The following is a 22,820-nucleotide window of genomic DNA, read 5'->3' on the forward strand; positions in this document are numbered from 1 at the left end:
AGATCTATGATATTTAATTTATGTTTAAATTTTGCATATTTTTATTTTGTAAGTTTGTATATTTTTATTTTGTAAGTTGCTTTGGGATGCTAAAAGCAGGTTATACATTTTAAAAATAAATATAATAATAATAATGTATTATTTATACCCCGCCCATCTGGCCGGGTTCCCCCAGCCACTCTGGGCGGCTTGCAACAAAACATCAAAATACAGAAATCCATCAAACATTAAAAGCTTCCCTAAACAGGGCTGCCTTAAGATGCCTTCTAAAGGTCTGGTAATTGTTGTTCTCTTTGACCTCTGGTTGGAGGGCATTCCACAGGGTGGGTGCCACTACCGAGAAGGCCCTCTGCCTTGTTCCCTGTAACTTGGCTTCTCGTAGTGAGGGAACCGCCAGAAGGCCCTCGGTACTGGACCTCAGTGTCTGGGCAGAACGATGGGGGAGGAGACGCTCCTCCAGGTATACTGGACCGAGCCCGTTTAGGGCTTTAAAGGTCAGCACCAACACTTTGAATTGTGCTTGGAAACGTACTGGGAGCCAATGTAGGTCTTTCAAATAAGGTCATCAAATAAAGGTTCAACTGATTCTCCACCCTCCCCTGGGCCCCAGCCCTACTCAATTCTGCTTCTTTCTGACACACACATAGAGGCAGCTCAAACCTATGGTTCTTGCATTAGAGTTTGTGCCCACAGTCTTTTATATTGTAAACCGCCCAGTGAACCTTGGATGAAGGGTGGTATAGTAATATAATAATAATAATAATAATAATAATAATAATAATAATAATAATAATACCAACAACCAGAAGTCTCTGTTTATTACAACACATGCTCCCCAGTTGGGGAGGGGACAGATTGCGGGGTGGAAGTTTATTTTTAACACTAAAGGGAGCAGGTGGGAAATGAGAGTAAAACCCTCCCCTGACAGACCCACCTCACCCCCAAGCTCTGCTGCTTTAAGATTCTTTTCTACAACCAGTTCACCCCTGGTATCTAAGCCATGCTGGTGAAGAAAGACTCAAAGCACTGGATTACTGGTAAGGTGTGAAAGAGAGGGCAGCTTTTGTTTCCATTCCTTAAAAGTGAACCCCTACTTAATAACTGGGGTTATTAATAAAAAAACTTTCACCCGTGTCTGGTTTGCTCTTAATAGTCCTAGTAAAAACAATTGCCCTATTGTGGTTTATCTATATGACCTGTATCACTTTCTCAGCATACCTTCAGTGCCCCAGGGGAATCACACACCGGGCTGAGCAACAACCATCCTTTTCATGCTAGGGAGCTCGAGATAATCAGTTGTTCAGATCCTGTCTTCGTTCCTGAAACCTGAGTAGAGATATGGTTTAAATGCTGGAAACACTTGATAGCAATCTACACTTACCCCTTGAAGCTTGGCATTAGGTTGTTCCAAAGTCATCCATTGACCCTTTAAGAACACATCAACAAAGCAAAACACTCACTTAATGCAATAACAAAAAAAAAAACCTACCCTCATTTTAGGTGCGAACAACTTCCATCCTTTTTCTTAACATTCATCTAGATCAGGCATCCCCAAACTGCGACCCTCCAGATGTTTTGGCCTACAACTCCCATGATCCCTAGCTAACAGTACCAGTGTGTCCAAATGTTATTGAACTCCAAGCCACATCTGCTCCTGCCAGCATTTTCAATGATGAGAGTTGAGAGTTGTAGTTGAACAGCATCAGGAGGGCAACCCCCAGTGTAATCCACCGGGAAAATAATTCCTGTTGTTGCTTTTTGTTCTATTGCTCTGCAGGTGTTCTTTTTTAATGTCTGGACACATTTTTCACTTTGATGTTTGTGGGGAAAATGAGTCCCCTTTCTGTCAGTTTGTCTTCAGTTTGCATTATATCAGGCAGAATTAAGTGCTATCTAAAAATTGTTACCTTGACAGGCCCGTAGGCTCCTCTGCTTTTATAACAGCAGCATGAATTTCCCACCAAGGAGTCTCAACTTGACCTCTGCCAAAAGTCTTAAAGCCCTTGTCATCTTCGAAGAGTTTGAGATGTAGCCTTGAAAATGGATGGAATGTAATAGCAAGGTCAGCATAAATGGGTCAGGCACAGAAGCCCCATACACTGTCTTGTCGCTGGACCATTGATACAGTCATTTTATCCACACAACCCCGAAAATGCACACACACAGATTCAGCGGATGTGATACCAAGACCTCAGAAATTTCTAAATTACATAGCCTGGGATTCCAGATTACTCAAGCAACATGGAATGCTGAAATGACACATACTACCTCATATCCAAGCTACCCAGCCTCTCTTGTCTGTGTCCAAATAGAAGTGGGTAGAACTGTTCACAGGATCCAGTGAAGATATAACAGTAAGCCCTGTGTGTAAACCAGGGATGGGAAACCAATGACCTTCCACATGTTGTTAGATGCCAGTTCCCACCATGGCCAGGGCTTTTTCCGGCACCTCTCAGGTGGGTGCTGTTGTCATTATTAGAGAACAAGGGAGGTGTTCATTGTGAGTTCAACATCTGTTGCATTGTGCAACAACATCTGGAGGACCTAGATGTAAATTAAAAATTCCAATTGCCGATGCCACCTGGAGTGTTCATGGGAAGGCAAGGCTTACATAAAAAACGAAAACAAGAGAGCAGTTTGGTTCTCATCCATCCCCAGTGCAGGACCCGTATTGCAAAGAAGATGTGTGAAGGTTCTGAATACAATTGAGCGTTGTCTGTATCACTCTGCAGATACTTTTGGTTTGAAATGCACAGGAATGCTTCCATTTTACAAGTCTGGAAATACAGATGTTACATCTCGATGCTTGAGTTATGCAATTCCTTGGGCGGCGGAGACAGCAGAATCACAGATAAACAACTGCTGCTCCCAAGGGGCCCTTGGAAAGTACTGACCCTAATGCTTCACTAAAAGCACTCGAAAATGTGTGTGTTTTGGAGGTAGGGTTGATAGGAAACTACTTAGACTTAATTTGACAAAATCATCCACTGAAAGAGCAGGGGCGGGAGGGCATAAAAAATCCAAATGGAAAATATACCTTATTTCAGTTTGGTAGAACAGCAGCTCCCAGATAATTCCAATGTGTATATGTTTGTTCCAGAGTTGATGGCAATTACATGAAATAAACAACTCCAAAAATGGCAAACACTTTAAAACAGTAATACTTACATAGAATAAGAGGCAATCTGTGGGACGCGGGTGGCGCTGTGGGTTAAACCACAGAGCCTAGGGCTTAACGATCAGAAGGTCGGCAGCTGGAATCCCCGCGGCAGGGTGAGCTCCCGTTGCTCGGTCCCAGCTCCTGCCAACCTAGCAGTTCAAAAGTACGTCAAAGTGCAAGTAGATAAATAGGTACCGCTACAGCGGGAAGGTTCGCCAGAAGCGGCTTTGTCATGCTGGCCACATGACCTGGAAGCTGTACGACGGCTCCCTTGGCCAATATTGCGAGATGAGCGCCGCAACCCCAGAGTCGGTCATGACTGGACCTAATGGTTACATTTACCTTTATCAGAAGAGAAAAGAAAGAGGATTTGGGGTTCTGAAGTTCTACTATGAAGCCAGTCAATTTTGTGAATGGCTGTGCTCTCACTGAAATCTCAGATTACTTTTATTCATTAGAAATGCAGAATAGTTAGCAATAAGGGTGGTAGGTTGTGATTCCATATTTGCCTGGTGCTCTGAGAAAAGTGCTCATCTGGAAGTGCACATCTGTGTTGGTGAAACTCAGCGTCACCTTGTTTTATTGCTTCTTGGGCTTCGCATTTATCCAGAGAATGAGCCCACAAAAGTATTCACATTTGTGGTTAAACATACGTTAAAAAGGATTACGTTATGTTGGCTTGTAGACATGGGGTAGCATTCGTGTGTGGGGCTAGAGGCAAAAGTGGAAAGAGCAACAACTATGAATTTCACCTTTCTATACAGTACTAGCTGGCCCAGCCACGCATTGCTGTGGCTCATCCCTGTGACTGCCCCCACCCTGTTCCGACCCATGACCTATTCTGCCCCCTCCTCTCCCCACCCCCAGCTCATCCCTGTGATTGGCCCCACCCTGTCCCGGTCCCTCGGGCCAGTCTGCAAAGCTGAGATGCTGTGGAGAGGGAAGGTTTCCTAGGTGTAGTACCAGTGTAGCCACCACTAGAGGGCGCTGTTTCGCAAACTCTCCTGTGCCTCCATCATCCCTGGCTGACTGAGTTTTGTGTTCCAGAACAGTGGGTTTTACCTGCTTTACCTGCCATAGGTGTGACATCTATCTACGCAGCCTTTATGGTCACTCGCATATTCGCTTGGGATGTTGTGTCCAAATTTGAATGCAATCAGTCAATCGGTTTCGGAGAAAAGTGGAGACTAACCGACATGCCCAGTTTACATGTATAGATATAGATATAGATTTAGATATTCTTCCACATCCGTCTCTCTTGTCTTTCATCCCAGCAAGGAAGAAGCGTGATCAGAGATCAAGGACACATTCCAGCCCAGCAAAACCACTGAAGAAGAATGCAGAGGTGGCAAGAGGGAGGTACCAGATATCCATATTCACTGGATCCTGCCTTCCATCAAGAGTCTAGCAGTGATAGCTGACATCCAAGCCAGCTGACAATCCAAGACATGCCCATAGCAGCCTAGTTACCATATATCATACAATCACATCTCCCCCCCCCCCCAGGGCTCCAATCTACCACCTCCAACATTCATGCCATGTCAGGTTCTCCCAGCCACTAATCAGCCAGCTCCCATTGTCCCAGTTACCTGCCAGCAGTCTGGAGAAGGTGAAGCCAGAGAGACAGGTGAGTAAACAGGAAATCCAGTGACCTGGGAAGCAGATCAACAAGTAAGAGCTGTCTGAAAGCAAGCGGTTCCTGATCCAAGGACTGAGGGCAGATAACTGGTTTTCAGCATTGTGATATTAGCACCAGCTAAACATCACAATATATTGATATATCACAATGTCTGGAATAAGGATGGAACTATGCAGAGGCAAACGGAGAATAAGGGGGTCTGGCTCCAGGTCCATGGTTTGAGACTCTCTGGGCCTTAAGATAGCACAATCTTTCCTCATAGCCTCCTCCTTGTGCCTTCAGAGTAGTAGTAGTAGTAGTAATAATAGTAGTAGTAGTAGTAGTAGTAGTAGTAGTAGTAGTAGTAATAATAATAATAATAATAATATTTTATCATTTATACCCTGCCCATCTGGCCAGGTCCCCACCACCACTCTGGGCGGCTTCCAACACACATTAAAATACATTAAAATATCACAGATTAAAAACTTCCCTAAACAGGGCTGCCTTTAGGTGTTTTCTAAATGTCAGGTAGTTGTTTATCTCTCTGACCTCTGATGGGAGGGCGTACCACAGGGTGCCACTACTGAGAAGGCCCTCTGCCTGGTTCCCTGTAGCTTTGCTTCTCGCAGTGAGGAAACCGCCAGAAGGCCCTCGGCGCTGGATCTCAGTGTTCGGGCTGAACAATGGGGGTGGAGACACTCCTTCAGGTATACAGGACCGAGGCCGTTTAGGGCTTTAAAGGTCAGCACCAACACTTTGAATTGTGCTCGGAAACGTACTGGGAGCCAATGTAGATCTCTCAGGACCGGTGTTATGTGGTCCCAGCAGCTGCTCCCAGTCATCAGTCTGGCTGCTGCATTCTGGATTAATTGCAATTTCCGGGTCACCTTCAAGGGTAGCCCCATGTAGAGTGCATTGCAGTAGTCCAAGTGGGAGATAACCAGAGCATGCACCACTCTGGTGAGACAGTCAGTGGGCAGGTAGGGACTCAGCCTGCGTACCAGATGGAGCTGATAAACAGCTGCCTTGGACACAGAGTTGACCTGTGCCTCCATGGACAGCTGTGAGTCCAAAATGACTCCCAGGCTGTGCACCTGGTCCCTCAAGGGCACATTTATCCCATTCAGGACCAGGGAGTCCCCCACCCACCCGCCCGCCCCCTGTCCCTCAGAAACAGTACTTCAGTCTTGTCAGGATTCAACCTCAACCACCTCCAGACACTCACACAGGACATTCACCGCCCTCACTGGTTCTGATTTCAAAGAGAGGTAGAGCTGGGTGTCTTCCGCATACTGATGGAGGAGGCTTTCCTGTGTATTCCATCATTAAGAACGTAAGAAGAACTCTGTTGCAGGATCAGGCCCACCTAGTCCAGCAATGTGTTCTCACAGCAGCCAGCCAGATGCCTATGGGAAGCACAGAAGCAGGACCTTAGCTAGAGTTGAAATGATGTGGGAGCTCCCTTGATCAGCAGACATGCAGTTATTCTGAAGCCGCTTGGCCTGTAAACTTCCTTTTCGGAGAAAGAAAGCTGAATATGACACAATTTTAATAAACCAATGTTCCGCTTTGGAGAGCCAGATTCCATTTTCCTGAGCATGACTGCTGAGATGCATATTTCTAGTGTTCCCTCTGCAATAAGTGACTCAGTTACTATTGGCTGCTAATCAAGATTAGTTTTGTCATTGCAGAAGTGGACTGTGTCTTAGTCAATGGAGGCAAAAGGGCATGCTTCTCAGATGTGCTCCACTTATGTGTCAATAGTTCAACCCTTGCAAATACGTTTAGCCCAATCTGTGCCTTGAACGCTGCATATTTATCGGCATCTGTTTTGTGCAGCTTCATATGCATGTCATTTCCAACCACAACCCTTTGCACTTATACAAAGGAGGACGACAGTCACATTCACCCACCACATACCATTCAGCTCCGTGGGTGGCCTTGGATCAAAACCACTCTTTCTTAGCTTGAATGTTACATATCCAAGTGTGGTTGTGAGTTATCAGTTGCTAGGCACACTGGGGACAGTTTATTTGTCCATATAACTTATTCTTCCCATATTAAAACCCTCCTCCCATTTTTAAACCAGATTTAGTATTTTTGCTGGGGGTTTCTCTTGTTGCAGTTTCCATGCAAATGGTAAATCCGGATTAACTGGGGAAATGATATGGGATAGCATTTTATTTATTATGTATATATTTCTAAAAATATTTGTATACTGTTGTGTCATTAAAAAAAAATATCAAACAGCCAGCAGCAATAAAAACATAAATGTACAATAAAAACTATAAGCAAGTTAAAAGCAGATATAAATTAACTATTGTGGTATTATTAATTCTCTGCAGAGGCCCGGTAGAATATAAAAGTTTTCAGCAGGCATTTAAAAGTTGACACAGAAGGGGCCCGCTGAATTTCTACTGGCAGGGTATTCCATAGGACTGGGGTGATGACACTAGAGACCCAATTTCTTCCAGACCCTCCAAGTGTCCCTTTGAGAGTGTTGAGCCAAGCATGCAATTCCCATGTCTCTCTAGTTTGGGCAAAGGTAGGGGTGGATGCTGTGGACTCCCATCAGCCCTAACCATCATGGCCAATCATAGAACCATAGAATTGTAGAGCTGGAATTGTAGAGCTGGAAGGACCACAAGGGTCATCTAGTCCAGGCATCCCCAAACTTCGGCCCTCCAGATGTTTTGGACTACAATTCCCATCTTCCCTGACCACTGGTCCTGTTAGCTAGGGATCATGGGAGTTGTAGGCCAAAACATCTGGAGGGCTGCAGTTTGGGGATGCCTGATCTAGTCCAACCTCCTGCAATGCAGGATATATATTTTTGCCCAACGTGGGGCTCAAACCCATGACCCCGAGATTAACAATCTCATGCTCTACCAACTGAGCTATCCATGGTGGTTCATGGTTGGGCATGATGGAAGCTGTAGTCCACAATATCTGCAGGGCACCTTGTTGGCCTCCCCTGGAAAAGGCCATTTCTTCCCAAAACACAGAAATGTCCTTGGCCCTTAACTGCATGAGAAAACAGTGATTATATCATAACACGTGGCATTTAAGGCCTTAGGAAAATAGTCCGAGGCAAGGGTGGATGAAATGAAATCATAAATTATCCCAGGAGGTGGCATTACACAGGCCTATAAAGGAGAGCAGTAATGCTCTAGGAATTGTGACTGTGCCATAAACATTTCTGAATTTGCCATTGTAATTTCCAGCCCTCCATCTCGAGTACCTGCCAAGGTTGTCTACTGTGCATCATTTATTAGCAGGATGGAACTGGAGGAGCACTGGTCATATCAGAACAACAAAGCGCAACTGGAGTGCAGATGAAGCAAAGGCTTCTCTCTGCCTGCCTTTGGCTGTATATATCTCTCCAACCGTATTTTCTTTATTACCGTGAGTCCCAGCCCAGCAGTTACAGTTCATGGGCTGTGCTGCACACCTGGGCTGCCACAGTCACTTCAATGGCCTACTGATGTGCTGCCCTGGGGGGGGGGGGCTTAAACCAAACTTGATCCTCAATTAAAACCAAGTCGAACTTTAATTCTTACTATTCTTCCGCATCCCCTCCCCAGAGCAAAACCTGAAGTTCTATTGGAAAATCTCGGTAGACCCTGGACCAGAACTGACAATGGGAGGTGGGGGAATGCAGTGGGGAGTCACCCAGAAAGAAGTAGGGTTTTGGTTTAGAACAGCCCTCGAGAAGTTGTTGGACTATTGCTGTGGACGTAAACCTTCCATTTCAAGCATATTTATTTTTTTGACAATATTTATATACCACTTGATTGTATTTTTTTTGGACAATATAAAGCAAAACATTGACAATGGTTGATTAAAAAAACAGTTTTTAAATGTATTAAAAATGTTCAAAAGGTGATCACAATTAACCGTATTTTTAAAAGATGAAAACCCATCAACATCTATGTGTCTGGGTGGGCTTAAAGCCCATACTTCTTCCAATTAATCCTGGGAACTGATGTGTACCCCTCACAGAGCCATAATTCCCAGCACCCTTAGCAAACAATAGTTCCCAGCATTATTTTGGGGAAGTCACGTGCTTTAAATGTTTTACCTGAATGCTGCAGGTTAGCTGCCCCAGGTTTTGAATAAGAGTTTGGCTTTAAACAGTGATGTTTTCAATGGTCCTAACCTGAATGAATCACAGGGATAGTCCTTCTCTTCATATGTACTTCAAGGGTAAAATGACAAAACAGGTGAAGGGAGCAACATTACAGTAACAGGCTCCACCCCTGCCATGTTTGATCATTTCACCCTAGATCACAGACTCTCTAAGTGTCCCTATTTTCCAGGGACGTTCCTGATTTAAAGAAGCCGCCCCGGTTTCTGATTTGATCCCACTTTTCCTTAGGATGTCCCTATTTTCATTGGAGAAATGTTGGAAGGTATGGAGTTATCAAACCTCCAAGCTATCTGAAGGCAATCCTGTATAGGGAAGGGGTTTTTTTAATGCTTAATGTGTTATTATGTTTTTATGTGTGTTGGAAGCTGCCCAGAGTGGCTGGGGCAACCCAGTAAGATGTGTGGGGTATGAATAGCAAAGTTATCATTATGGAATGGGGTGTCCCTATTTTCATCAGAGAAATGTTGGAGGGTATGAGATCAGGGCTTGAGAGTCTGTGGGCTTCTAGATATTTGCAGTTAAACTCCAATTCCCATCAGCCCCTGCCAGCATGGCTGGTGCTCAGGGATGATGGGAAATGACTTCCAGCAACATTTAGGGGGGCACAGGTCCCTCACCCCTACCCTAGCGGAACTTACGAAATCATTAATGTAAGCCTTATGACTGGGTGGTTTTGGTTTCTTTTAAAGACGTTTTGGGTTTGTTGTTGCATCTGTCATCTTAGAACACATGAAGTCAGAGCATTTGCCCATCCAGTACTGTCTACCATTGACTACCAACTTCTCAGGAACAGATCTTTCTCATCCCCTGTTCACCATCATTAAGCAAGAATGCCAGGGAATGAACCAAGGACCTTTAGCAGGCAAATGCATGCACTGGGAACCAGGAAAAAAGGGCAGACAGACCTGTTCCTTCAAACATAAAGATTAGAATCCACTGTAGATTTTAAATACTACTTAAAACACATTTACTGTATTTCATTCTTGCTGCATAGTAGTTACCAGTCATGCCTGAAATTTTAGTAGGTAGACCGCTATAACTTGCTTCACTACATTTTTTTCATTTTTTTCAAAAAAAGAATTGGTAAATCAGCACTCTCGTGTCAATCACATTTTAAAGTTTTCCCATATGAACTAGAATGGAACAGGTTTCAGAGGTGTACTGAACTGCCTGTCGGACTTTTATTAGCTTGAACCCAAACCAGCCTGGAAGGACACAAAATATGATCTGGAACTGGCTGTTTTGTTTTGTTTTTAATGAATAACCTAATTTCCTTGTCAAGTCCTCCATCGTTAGACATTTTGAGTCTCTGAAAGGATCTCTGTAGTTTGATGTTGCTATTATTACCGCTCCCGGATGCAACACTTCCTCTGCTAATTATATCAAATAATGTTTACCTAGAAAGAGCTGGTTATTATCTCAGGAACTCTCCGAGCAATTACTGTAATCATCCACACAGAAGTTCAGTGGAAGGTCAAATTTATCCCGATAATTTAGAGGCAGCTCTAAAAGATCTCTCTCTCTCTCTCTCTCTTGATTCTTGGGATTTTTTTGGGAGGAGAGGTCACAATCCTGGTATGGTCTGACAGATAGCCAACATGATGCCCTCCAAATATTACTGAACTACAAACAGAAGCAGACTGCCAGATGGAGTGCAGTCACTATGCTACTTTCCTGGCAGGTGGAGTATAGTTGCTTACCAGGAGGGGGACGGCCGAGGCAGCAGGGAGGTCAGCATGGTGCAAATGCATCCAACACTCCTGCTGGTGTGTTTGCACCATGCCAACCTCCCCTTGCTCTCCCTCACAGGAAGGAATAGTGACCCACCTGCCGGAAAGCTAGCAAAGAGGTTCTGCCCTACCTGGCAAGCCACTTTTGACTAGAACTCCCATAATCCCTGGTCATTGGTAATGCTGGCAGGGCTGTTGGAAGTTGGAGGTCCAACGACATCTTCAGGGCACCATGTTGGCTACCCTAGTGGCAAGAAATGAAATGCTGTTGAAACCAATCAGATTGGTGCCATTGGCAGCAGAAGACTAGGAACAAACTAGCCCATTGGCTAAGGGGTATAACTGAGGATGTGCAGGCCCAGCAAAGAGGATCATTGGAGCAAAATATATTACATTCCTCTCCTGCCCATCATTTGTGCAGGGATAGAGGGCATTCTTCCTTTGCTTTCAGCTTCCTGCTTGTTTGTCAACACAAAGACAAACCTCTCCATTTTTCCTGTCACCCCTCCCAAACTTTTTAGACATTCACAGCCATGTTTTACCATAAAACGGCTGGCGGCTTGGTGAAAAAAAAGGCCCTGATTTCTTCAAACCTCAAATTGGCTTTAACTATAGGTTCTGTTTCCCTAAAACACGTTCCTCAGCGGAACTGAATGTTCAGGAGGACGGGTAATGGAATACAGAGGTTCACCAGCTTTCACTCTCTCATTGCTTGGTAATGACCAAAAATTGTTGCTGTCTGACAGGAACCGGTGTTTGGCAGTCTATTCAGGATTGCTCATCCAGAGAAAAATAGTGTTGTGTGTGACACTATTCATCCTATTAGCATGTTGTCATTTCATTGTAGATATGTCAAAGCCTCTTTTGGCTGCTTCACACTTGCAAAAAAAAGATAAGAATTGCACATCTTGAAATATAAGACACACCGTCGTGGTCTGAATATTGGCTGCACTTTTTCTTCAGATCTGGCTTACATAAAAGCTAAATGTGGCCTGTAATCACACTCTTTTAGGTAGAGAAGCTGTGGTTTAATAGGAAATCTCATGAACCATGTGGAAGGTTTGTAGTTTTTGTAAAAGCATCACCTGCCCCGCTCAACAGGTGGCACTGTTTGCCCAGGGAGTCAGTGGCAGAATTGGGTACTATGGCACCCTGTGCAAGGCCAACATTTGGCGCCCCCTACACGGGTGGCGCTGTGGGTTAAACCACAGAGCCTAGGGCTTGCCGATCAGAAGGTTGGCGGTTCGAATCCCTGCGACGGGATGAGCTCCCGTTGCTCGGTCCCTGCTCCTGTTCAAAAGCACGTCAAAGTGCAAGTAGAAAAATAGCTACCACTACAGCGGGAAGGTAAACGGCGTTTCCGTGTGCTGCTCTGGTTCGCCAGAAGCGTCTTTGTCATGCTGGCTACATGACCTGGAAGTTGTACGCCGGCTCCCTCGGTCAACAACGTGAGATGAGCGCTGCAACCCCAGAGTCGGTGACGACTGGACCTAATGGTCAGGGGTCCCTTTACCTTTACCTTTACCTTTACCCCTGTCCTCATGCTGCCTTCCCAAAGGCAGGTAAGGAGGGGGCTGGCTTTGGGAAGGAGGTGAGAGCCTCTAGCAGGGTCCTAGAGCTGGGAAAGTGCTAACTAGGCTTTGGGAAGGAGGTAGGAGGACTTTAGGACCTTGTCAGAGCCCTCACATTTCTTTCCCAAATCCCAGTACCTTGCTTACCGGGCTTTGAGACAGTGCCCCTTGACTCAGCACCCAGTGCATACACACCTCTCGCAGAGCCCTAAATTCGTCCCTGTGGTGAGTTAGCCATTGTGAGATGAGTCTAGAGGAGGCACATGTGTTGTTTAGATTCTACTGGATAGTGAAAATTCTAAGTCTTCTGCACAGAGACCATGCCTCCTGTTTTGTATAGCTCCTAGCACCAAAAAAATGACAAACAGTAGTGGTACCCTAAGGACCTTTTCTAAATCCAAAAGGGGTCAGGTAAATGCTTTTTATAAATATATAGTGGTTGTAGTTCAGTATCTGCAGCGCCCTGGTAAACTTTTTTTTAGAGGGGGGTATTTTGCAAAGCTATTTCAGAGTTCACCCTAGTTCATAAATTATCAATATTTTTTTTAAAACCCACACATTTTGGCAGAGGAGCCTGCTACTGTGCAGCAAAGGACTGTTAACTTTATGGCACTTGTTTAGTAATGGATTGCTGCTTGCTTTTGAACCAACACGTTTGAGAAAGGCACATTATCCAAAAGCTCATTATCTCTCATGCCACATTTCGAGCTTAGGCACTTTCTTGATACGCCAGGGTTGAGGTCCCATTTTTATAGGAGGTTTTGATGCTCCAGGAAGCAAAACAGCCCAGACAAGGTTTGGGAATTATAGCTAATCAGGATAGCTATTTCATCCAGGCAACTAAGGTGGATGCCAATGATTCCATTACGGAAACCACAATTTACAAGAGTTTATGTGACGCAGCTATTCCGGTGGTTTCCAAGTGGAAACCTGCTTTGCAAGATCTGGAGAGAAAAGGCAGCGTAAGGTTACATCTGGATTGCCTTTATTTTTGAGTAACATTTGCCTTGCTCATACTTGCACCCCTGGAGGTGTATATGACACCGATTGCAGTTATTGTACTCCATGGCAATAACTGCGGAAGCAGGCCCTTAGGAGTTCAGCCAATGGGAGGTGACACCTGCCAAGAAGTAGCTGGAGGAGCCCAGTCAGTCTGTTCACACTTCTAATACTCTGGTCAAAATGAAGACATGAATGTGCACCAGCAGTTCCATCATGCTTCTTGCTAGGAATCCCAACAGCTGAACCTCAGGAGAACCTTGGCAGCATTCATGGTTGCAAAGAAAAGTTTAAAACAGAGTAGGGAGAAGGCTACTGCACTCGTGTCTTGCTTGTTGGCTTCACATAGGGATATGGTTGGCCATGGAGAGAGAATAGAATGCTGAACTAGGTGGGTCTTTGGCCTGATCCTACAGGGTTCTCCTTTCATGGTCTCAATGTACACAAGGCCAACATTTTACTGAAGCTAAAGAGGCCTGGGATTGGTCAGTGCCTGGGTGGGTAATCTCCTGAGAGACCCCTGTCTGAAACTCCAGACAGCTGCTGTCAGTCACTGTAGAGAATACTGAGCAGGACAGACTAATGGTCCGACTCAATAAAAGGCAGCTTTCTCTGTTCCCAACCACTGCACTAGCTAATTATTACCCTTCGTCGGCAACCAACGTCATAGGCACTGGCCAATAAATTCCCTCTGCAGTAGGCATTTTCTCCCGTTCTATCTTACCCACTTTGAAAACTTGCAGAACTAGTTTTCTATGGCTTGCTGTGGGTTAGAAAAGGGTCTATTACTTGTACTGAAAATGTCAAGGGCACTTTCAAATCAACCTCTGTCCTTGAAATGGAACTTATTCCTCCCCCCACCCCCTTACTTCCTAACTATCTTGAGCTCTATACTGTTCTTAATTTAGCTGTATGCTCTTGGCTGTTAAAAAAAATCAAATATGGCAAGTTCAGTTCCACCAGTTCTGTTTTCTCTCTGCTATCTCTTGGGCTCTAGCTCTAGCCGAATCTGTGCTGGCACAGGGATTGGATTGTAGGGCTCGGAGGAGGGTGGCCATGCCAATCATAGTGATCTCTTAAAAGGGATGCCAAAGAAGCCCTCCTGTGGCCAGCAAGAGTGGCATTAAACTCAGTGAGTTGTCATTGCTGGCAGTAGTTTGGATTGTTAATTAAAATATCAGCATTGAGTAAAAGGTGATCCAGTATGCAACCTACAAATGAAGCCTATCTGGATTTAGTAAAAGAAAAAAGTCATTTGGAGGCTTGTGGAGTCTTGTAACAGGTAAAAGAGCTTCTATATGTTGCTGACAAAACAATGCCTGAAAAGAGCATTTGCAACAATAACTTGCATTCTGGTGTTGTTGACTGTGTAGATTTGATTATCGATAAAAACTGCCTTCTGGCCCCAAAGCCACTTTTCATTCCTTTACAGTATAGTACTTTAAACATTTTGCCTTGTGTTGGCTATAACTAGCCAACTCAACCAGTGCAGAATGAAAGACAGGGCCATGAAATGCAGTGGGAAGACCTCAATGGAAGTGTTGGCTGGGCTGGTCATCCAGAAGACAGCAATGAGTGTGGTCATCTAAAACCAAATAGAGACGGCCACCCAACAAACTAATCAGCAGCAGAAAAATTGTGAGCTTTCTTCTGGCCTCCAGTAGCAGGGGAAGTGACATCATTGACTAATTTCATAGGCTCTCAGAAAAGCCCCATTCATACATTACCAGAGCATCATGGACATATAAAAGGATGTCATATTGAAGAGGGTGAAAGGTTGTTTCCTGCTGCTCCAGAGAAGCGGACACGGAGCAATGGATTCAAACTACAAGAAAGAAGATTCCACCTAAACATTAGGAAGAACTTCCTGACAGTAAGAGCTGTTCGGCAGTGGAATTTGCTGCCAAGGAGTGTGGTGGAGTCTCCTTCTTTGGAGGTCTTTAAGCAGAGGCTTGACAGGCATATGTCAAGAATGCTTTGATGGTGTTTCCTGCTTGGCAGGGGGTTGGACTGGATGGCCCTTGCAGTCTCTTCCAACTCTATGATTCTATGATCATGGGAGCCGCTTCCCTATAATTCAGCCTCATGTTGTTTGGATAACGTCTATAAGAAGGAACTACATGAATTCACCAAATGATGTGGGTCTTTCTCACACCGTCATCACTTAGCTCCTCAGGAAGAGCCTCTGGCAAATCCTGACTGATCATTAAATCAATACGTTGTGTACACACCATACATTTAAAGTACATTTCTTCCCCCAAAGTATCCTGAGAACTGCAGTTTCTCCTTCGTGGAGTGACAATTCCCAGCATCCTTAACAAACTACAGTTCCCAGGATTCTTTGGGAGAGGTCATGTGCTTTAAAGGTATGGTGTGTCTCCCAAGATATTTCTTTGCGTGCAGTCTGGTGATCTGCTGATGACATCTTGCCTGTCTTGGAGATTTATCATTTGACTGATAACATGTGGTACTCCTGTGAATGCAAAAATCTTCCAGAATTTTCACATTTCCAGAGGCCTAGAATAGTTTATTTACTTGGTTAGAATCCCCTATTTGTGGCCATTAACAATAACTCTCCCTTTCTCAGTGACGGACAGAGCACCCATTTTAAGAGGGATTGCTGCTTCTGGACATTCCTTCCCATTTTATTTCAACTGATCGGGTTTTTCAGGGTTATAAATTCTTGCATGACCTGTTTGACTGGAAGGAATGGTGGGTCAAAAGAAATACATGTGTAACCTTCTTGGAAGCAAAAGCTCACTAAAACCATTTTCAGTAGTCCAGAGGAGGAGGGGGAAACAGGCTGGTTGCTTAAAAGCAGTTTTAGGCTTTCAGGGGTTGAATTGCAGGTAAAAATTCAATAGTGTGAGCCAATAGGATAGAGTGAATGAACTTGAAGTGGGGATACCTGATTTCAATTCTCCACTTAGATTTGAAAGTTACTGGTAGTGCAACTTTATGCATTGTCTGCTAAGAAGAAAGTCCCACTGAGTTCAATGGAAATTTACTCCCAGGTAAATGTGTACAGGAAGCTGGGCCACAGTCTAGCCACAAAGAGTTAAACAGGAGAGATCCCCTCCTTACACCATCATGCACCTGTTGAATTCCTGCTTGCCATGCAACTGATGGGCAAAGACTTTGCTTGGTAAAAAGCTGTCAGCCCTTCTGAGAACATAGATTTTAAGGCATTTTTGGACAGCACAGAACCAGCTATATCTCAGTACCACCATGCTGGCTATTTGGACATAACCTTTAATAATGAGCATCTGACAGGCTGTGTAGCTTCCTGATTTCTCCCGACTTGCCAAGTTTAGAATACCAGCACAGCTGCATCAGCACACAGGGCCGTCTTAAGCCCATCCAGCACCCTGGCGCTAGGTCCCTCCAGCGCCCCTCCGAGGACTCCGCGCTGCGCCTCCTTCTCGTTTCCCCAGCGCTGGGTTCCGCTCAGCCAAGCTGCACCACCAGTGCGCGCACCGCGGGGCCAGCAAGAGCTGCTTGGGCGCTGTGCGCACGCTGGTGGCAAAGCTCGACTGAGCGGAACCCAGCGCTGGGGAAACGAGAAGGAGGCGCAGCGCGGAGTTCTCGGAGAAGGAGCGCAGTCCTGGCCAGATCGCCGGAACCCTGCGCTCACTTGGCGCCCTTCCAGCGCCCTCCAGCGCCCGGCGCCGTGGTTCTCCGCGCCACTAGCCTCTATGGCTAGGACGGGCTTGTCAGCACAAGTGCCTCTGAGGGATGGTTGCAGCTCTCTGGGTAGGTAGAGAAGGGAGGCTCTGGAGTCTGTTTTCTCGGCATGATTAAACACAGCTACAACTGACTCATACACAACGGATCTGACAATTATATTTGTCAATGTAAATGAACAAAGAAAGCCCAGGGAACTTTGTTTACTTGCTTTACTAATTTGTGCATGTCAGGCTTTGAAATGAGAGCACGGGGGAGGAATTGTCTCTCTCGTCTAGATATTGCTAATTGCTGCATGTCTCTGTGTATGTGTGTGTGGTGCCAGGAGGGACAGTAAAATTACAGGTTACTTCAAAACAAGGCCTATCCCACATTTTCAAGTGCATTTCCCCACAACTTTCCTTACTGCAAATAATAATAATAATAATAATAATAATAATAATATATTTATTTATACCCCGCCCATCTGGCTGGGTTTCCCCAGCCACTCTGGGTGGCTTACAACAGAATATTAAAATACAATAATCTATTAAACATTAAAAGCTTCCCTAAACAGGGCCGCCTTCAGATGTCTTCTAAAAGTCTGGTAGTTGTTGTTCTCTTTGACATCTGATGGGAGGGCATTCCACAGGGTGGGCGGCCACTACTGAGAAGGCCCTCTGCCTGGTTCCCTGTAACTTGGCTTCTCACAGCGAGGGAACCTCCAGAAGGCCCTCAGTACTGGACCTCAGTGTCCGGGCAGAACGATGGGGATGGAGATGCTCCTTCAGGTATACTGGACCGAGTATCGAGCAAAAAGCCCAATGCTTTGGGGAAGTGTTTTCGTTGTACAAGACCTCCCCATTAACAACTGTACAACCGGAATATACCAGTATGTGACTGAATCCATCCCCCAAAATAGCCGCAGCCTGGAAGCACCCTTATTTTCATGTTCATATCTCCATGTATCAGTTGCAGAAACTGGCTGGGTGGCCTTTTCTCTCAAGCCACCCTATTATTCCACAGGGTAAATTAGCTAAGAACTGTGAAGCACTTTGAACACCAGCTGGAGGAAACTGTTTTTGTAAAAATGAATGGGACAGTTTTGCTGGATCAGATATTCTGGGCTGTTCTGTCCAGTGGATAGGGGTGCAACTCTAGAGCAGGCATGGCTAGTGTGTGGCTCTCCAGATGTGGTCAGCCATGCTAGCTGAGGCTCATGGGAATTAGTCCAGCAGCACCTGAAGAGCCAAGGGTTAGCCACCCCTGCTTTAGAGTCAATATTTCGTGCAAGGGCTCAGCCTTGGTAGCTGAAAAAACAAGCAGGTGCCTCTGGCCATGTGCAGAGTATACGGTAATTCAGCCATGGTACTATTGCTCCTCAAGAACAATCCTTCAAGTGAGGGTAGTTTCTCTCCCACCATTTACCCGACCAGTTTGCCCCCAGAACATGGGGCGGGAGAGAAATACCCACACTTGCAGCTAGGGTTGGTGAAGACATGTGAATCAGTTTCCGGTCAAAACTCTGTCAAATTTTCACATTTCAAAACAATATGAGAACCAAAACGCAATCACCCTTCAAAGTTTGCACTTATCCGAACTTTGCAATGCAGTTCTCCACCCAACATATATTTACATCAATTAGGGGAAAGTGTGAATAAAAATGAATATATTGGTGAAATCAACAGACAAAAATGCTTTACGTTGGGGAAACCACTTGCCAAAATATTGTCCATTAGTCAAACGGCATGCAAAATGTATTTATGAAGAGAAATTCATCCTAAGGTGCTGGTGATGAATTTTCATGAGGCTGTTTGTTTGATTGTTTTTAAATTGCAGAGTGCTGCAGAAATGTGGAGAACTGAATTGAAGGCTGAAAAAATGAGAAACGGAGAGAACTGAAATTGACAGAGCCTTCCATCCCCGCCTTGGAGGATTGGCTGCTCTGCTACTATGGCGCATTTCCTCTCCTAGGCACACTACCAGGGTGGAAAGCAGAGGAGATTGCAGCTGCTTGGCACCCCATCACTATGTTTCCCAGCTGTCTGGCCCAGCTCCAGTTAGATATGATAAATAAGGCTGCGATTGTAGCAGTTGCAGCAGCTTTTGGGCAGGGTGGAAAGACTAGAAGGCTGCAGTAGTGGGAGCGAACACTTTCCGAACAGCTCCCCTCCCATCAAAAGGTGCGCTTTCTCCTTATGTCCAAGACAATGGCGGATGTCCCACACAGCATGACGTAAGTCAAAGCAAACAAGATGAATTTTAACAAGGAGAAATGTAAGGTACTACACTTGGGCAAAAAAAAGGAAAGGCACAAATACAGGATGGGTGACACCTGGCTTGAGAGCAGTACATGTGAAAAGGACCTAGGAGTCTTGGTAGACCACAAACTTAACATGAGTCAGCAGTGTGATGCAGCAGCTAAAAAAGCCAATGCAATTCTGGGCTGCATCAATAGGAGTATAGCATCTAGATCAAGGGAAGTAATAGTACCACTGTATTCTGCTCTGGTCACCTGGAGTACTGTGTCCAGTTCTGGGCACCAAAGTTCAAGAAGGATACTGACAAGCTGGAACATGTCCAGAAGAGGGCAACCAAAATGGTCAAAGGCCTGGAAACGATGCCTTATGAGGAACGGCTTAGGGAGCTGGGTATGTTTAGCCTGGAGAAGAGAAGGTTAAGGGGTGATATGATAGCCATGTTCAAATATATGAAAGGATGTCATATGGAGGAGGGAGAAAGATTGTTTTCTGCTGCTCCAGAGAAGCGGACACGGAGCAATGGATTCAAACTTCAAGAAAGAAGATTCCACCTAAACATTAGGAAGAACTTCCTGACAGTAAGAGCTGTTCGGCAGTGGAATTTGCTACCAAGGAGTGTGGTGGAGTCTCCTTCTTTGGAGGTCTTTAAGCAGAGGCTTGACAGCCATATGTCAAGAATGCTTTGATGGTGTTTCCTGCTTGGCAGGGGGTTGGACTGGATGGCCCTTGTGGTCTCTTCCAACTCTATGATTCTATTCTATGATTCTAAGTCATAACAGGCAGCGTCAGGTTACTATCAGGCAGGGATAGCCAACACGGTACCCTCCTAATGTTGCTTGGACTGCAACCCCCATCAACCCCCTCCCTGCATGGCCAGCAGTGAGGGATGATGGGAGCTGTAGTCTAATGGCATCTGAAGAGCACTAGATTGGCTAACCCTTTTACAGGGCATTAATTTCAATGTAGTTTACTGCAGGCCAGTTTCTTGACACTCTGCAACTACTCTTCCAGGCGCATGTACAAAAAACAAAAAACTGTCCAAATTTAGCTTCCTGTCCAATCATACTTTATCGCATTCAGGGAGCCTGTTTTACACAGCAAATTTGAAGCCGTTCCGGCTCTGAAGGTTAGACAGATTACAGGTTACAATCCATAAAGCTCGGTTTTTGGATCCATTCCAAGTGAAGTCATCCTCAACCAATCCCAGATTAAATCAACAATCAAGTTAATGAGTGTAGCAAAGGGAAGATTTAGGGATGGGCCTGTTTTCTGCTCCATCGCCATTGCCACCGTACACACACACACACAGCTCTGCTCTCTTGTGCTGTGCTTCAGGCTACTTGCGATCTCATGTGTGTTTATATCTCTAGCAAGTTCCACGTGCATTTATATCTTTGGCAACCTCGGAAGTTCTAAGTAGCTATTACAATATAAAAGAGCCATTAGGTGAGATCAGGAGTAACCAACCATTTTAGGTCTTTGGCAACATTTTGACTTGTGACTGAACGTTGTGAGGATCACACGCTCTGGTTACTTCGCCCATCTCCCTTGAACCATGTCCCACAAAACAAAGAAACAGAGAAAGAGAAAGCATACACAAAGTTTGCTTTCTCCCTCAAGGAACATTGGATACAGCAGAGTTAATCTGAGCCTTGGGAAGCACATAGAGCTGAAGGAGGAAGTGAGAAATTGTTGTTTAGTTGTTTAGTCGTGTCCGACTCTTCGTGACCCCATGGACCATAGCACGCCAGGCACTCCTGTCTTCCACTGCCTCCCGCAGTTTGGTCAAACTCATGTTCGTAGCTTTGAGAACACTGTCCAACCATCTCGTCCTCTGTCGTCCCCTTCTCCTTGTGCCCTCCATCTTTCCCAACATCAGGGTCTTTTCCAGGGAGTCTTCTCTTCTCATGAGGTGGCCAAAGTATTGGAGCCTCAGCTTCAGGATCTGTCCTTCCAGTGAGCACTCAGGGCTGATTTCCTGAAGAATGGATAGGTTTGATCTTCTTGCAGTCCATGGGACTCTCAAGAGTCTCCACCAGCACCATAATAGAAATAGCAGTTCTTATTTGCATCTATGTAAAAGAATACAGCAAGCTGTCTTATAACGAGACAGACCATTTGGTCCATCTTTCTTAGCATTGTCTACTGTTTCAGACAGGAATCTTTCACAGCCCTGTCCAGAGATGCCAAGGGTTGCATTTTGGACTTTCAGCATGCAAAGTATGTTGTTGTGGCCAGTGGCTAACCCAAGAAAATTATAATGAACTGAAAGAAAATTATTTGGTCTCTCTCTCTCTCTCTCTCTCTCTCTCTCTCTCTCTCTCTCTCTCTCTCTCTCTCTCTCTCTCTCTCTCTCTGTGTGTGTGTGTGTGTGAGTGTGTGTGTGTGTGTTAATATTCTGGTAGTTTTCCATTTCTGGTTTTCTTTTCATAGCCCCCTCCTCCTCTTGTTGAATTCTCATTGAAATAGCATTTGCTTGGTATTGCAGTGAATGAAAAAGCTTAGTTTCTGGGTTGTTGGTTAAAGGGGGAAGGAAGATAGGCTTCTTGCAGAATTCCTAATTGGTGAATTCTAAAAGGGCCCTGGAATCCCAAAATGTGTGCCTTGTAGCAGCTTCTATAGGTTGAAATATTTTGTGTGTGTGTGTGTAATTCATGCCATTCCACTAGCAATATATTGTGAAGCAGAACTGGAGCTTTGCTTTCCACATATAACAAGAAAGAGAGATACAGTAATTCCAGAGAGTAGATTGCAGCTCCTGCTGCTGCCTGGTGTCTGAGATTCATTCTTCCCACACACTACCTTGCTTGGCTTCCTGGAGCCATTCAAGTAACAGATGCTGCCTCTGGAGCAGGAGGTGGCAGCTCTCCTCCAACTCTATTCTGTGGGCTATTTTCATATTAACTTCTGCCTGGCTGGGAAAGACATTACTCTCAGCTGCAACTGCTCTCTCCATGGATTCCACTGAACTTCGACCTAGGGAAGGGGGAGCCACAGAAATCTTCTGCTGCAAGTCAATTGGTTTGCCCTTACTCTTTGTTGTTTTTCGTGGTACAGACTCGCACAACTCCCCTCTGCAAGTGATAACTTGTGCTATATAGATAAATAACTATACAACGTTTAGAAGACATCTGAAGGCAGCCCTTCAGAAAGGGAAATGTTTAATGTTTTATTATGCTTTTTTGATTTGATGGAAGCTGCCCGGATTGGCTGGGGCAACGCAGTCAGATAGGCAGGGTACAGATAATAAAATTGTTGTTGTTGTTGTTGTTGTTGTTGTTGTTGTTGTTGTTGTTGTTGTTGTTGTTTTTGGCTTTTGCCATTCCAAAACTACAATATTAAGGGTTCGATCTCCATGAAGGTCATCACCCTTTAGGCTTGAAAAGAATAAGCTAAACTGCTTTTTTCAAGCATGATTGTTGAGGGTGGTAGTAAAAATCTTTAAGTGTGTGAGAGTGTGTGTGTGTGTGTGTGAGAGAGAGAGAGAGAGAGAATGGGGATAGGGGTTTGGGAGGAACGACTGAATGGATGTCTCTGTGTGAGAATGGATGTGCACGTGTGTCTCTATAATGAAATGAAAGCATGAATGGGTGTGTGTTGTGTGAGCATTTTGTATGAGAATGGATATGTGAAGGTTATATTCTGTTTGCTATATAGCAGGGGTG

This window comes from Zootoca vivipara, chromosome 3 (assembly GCF_963506605.1).
Source record: "Zootoca vivipara chromosome 3, rZooViv1.1, whole genome shotgun sequence".
Lineage (NCBI taxonomy): Eukaryota > Metazoa > Chordata > Lepidosauria > Squamata > Lacertidae > Zootoca > Zootoca vivipara.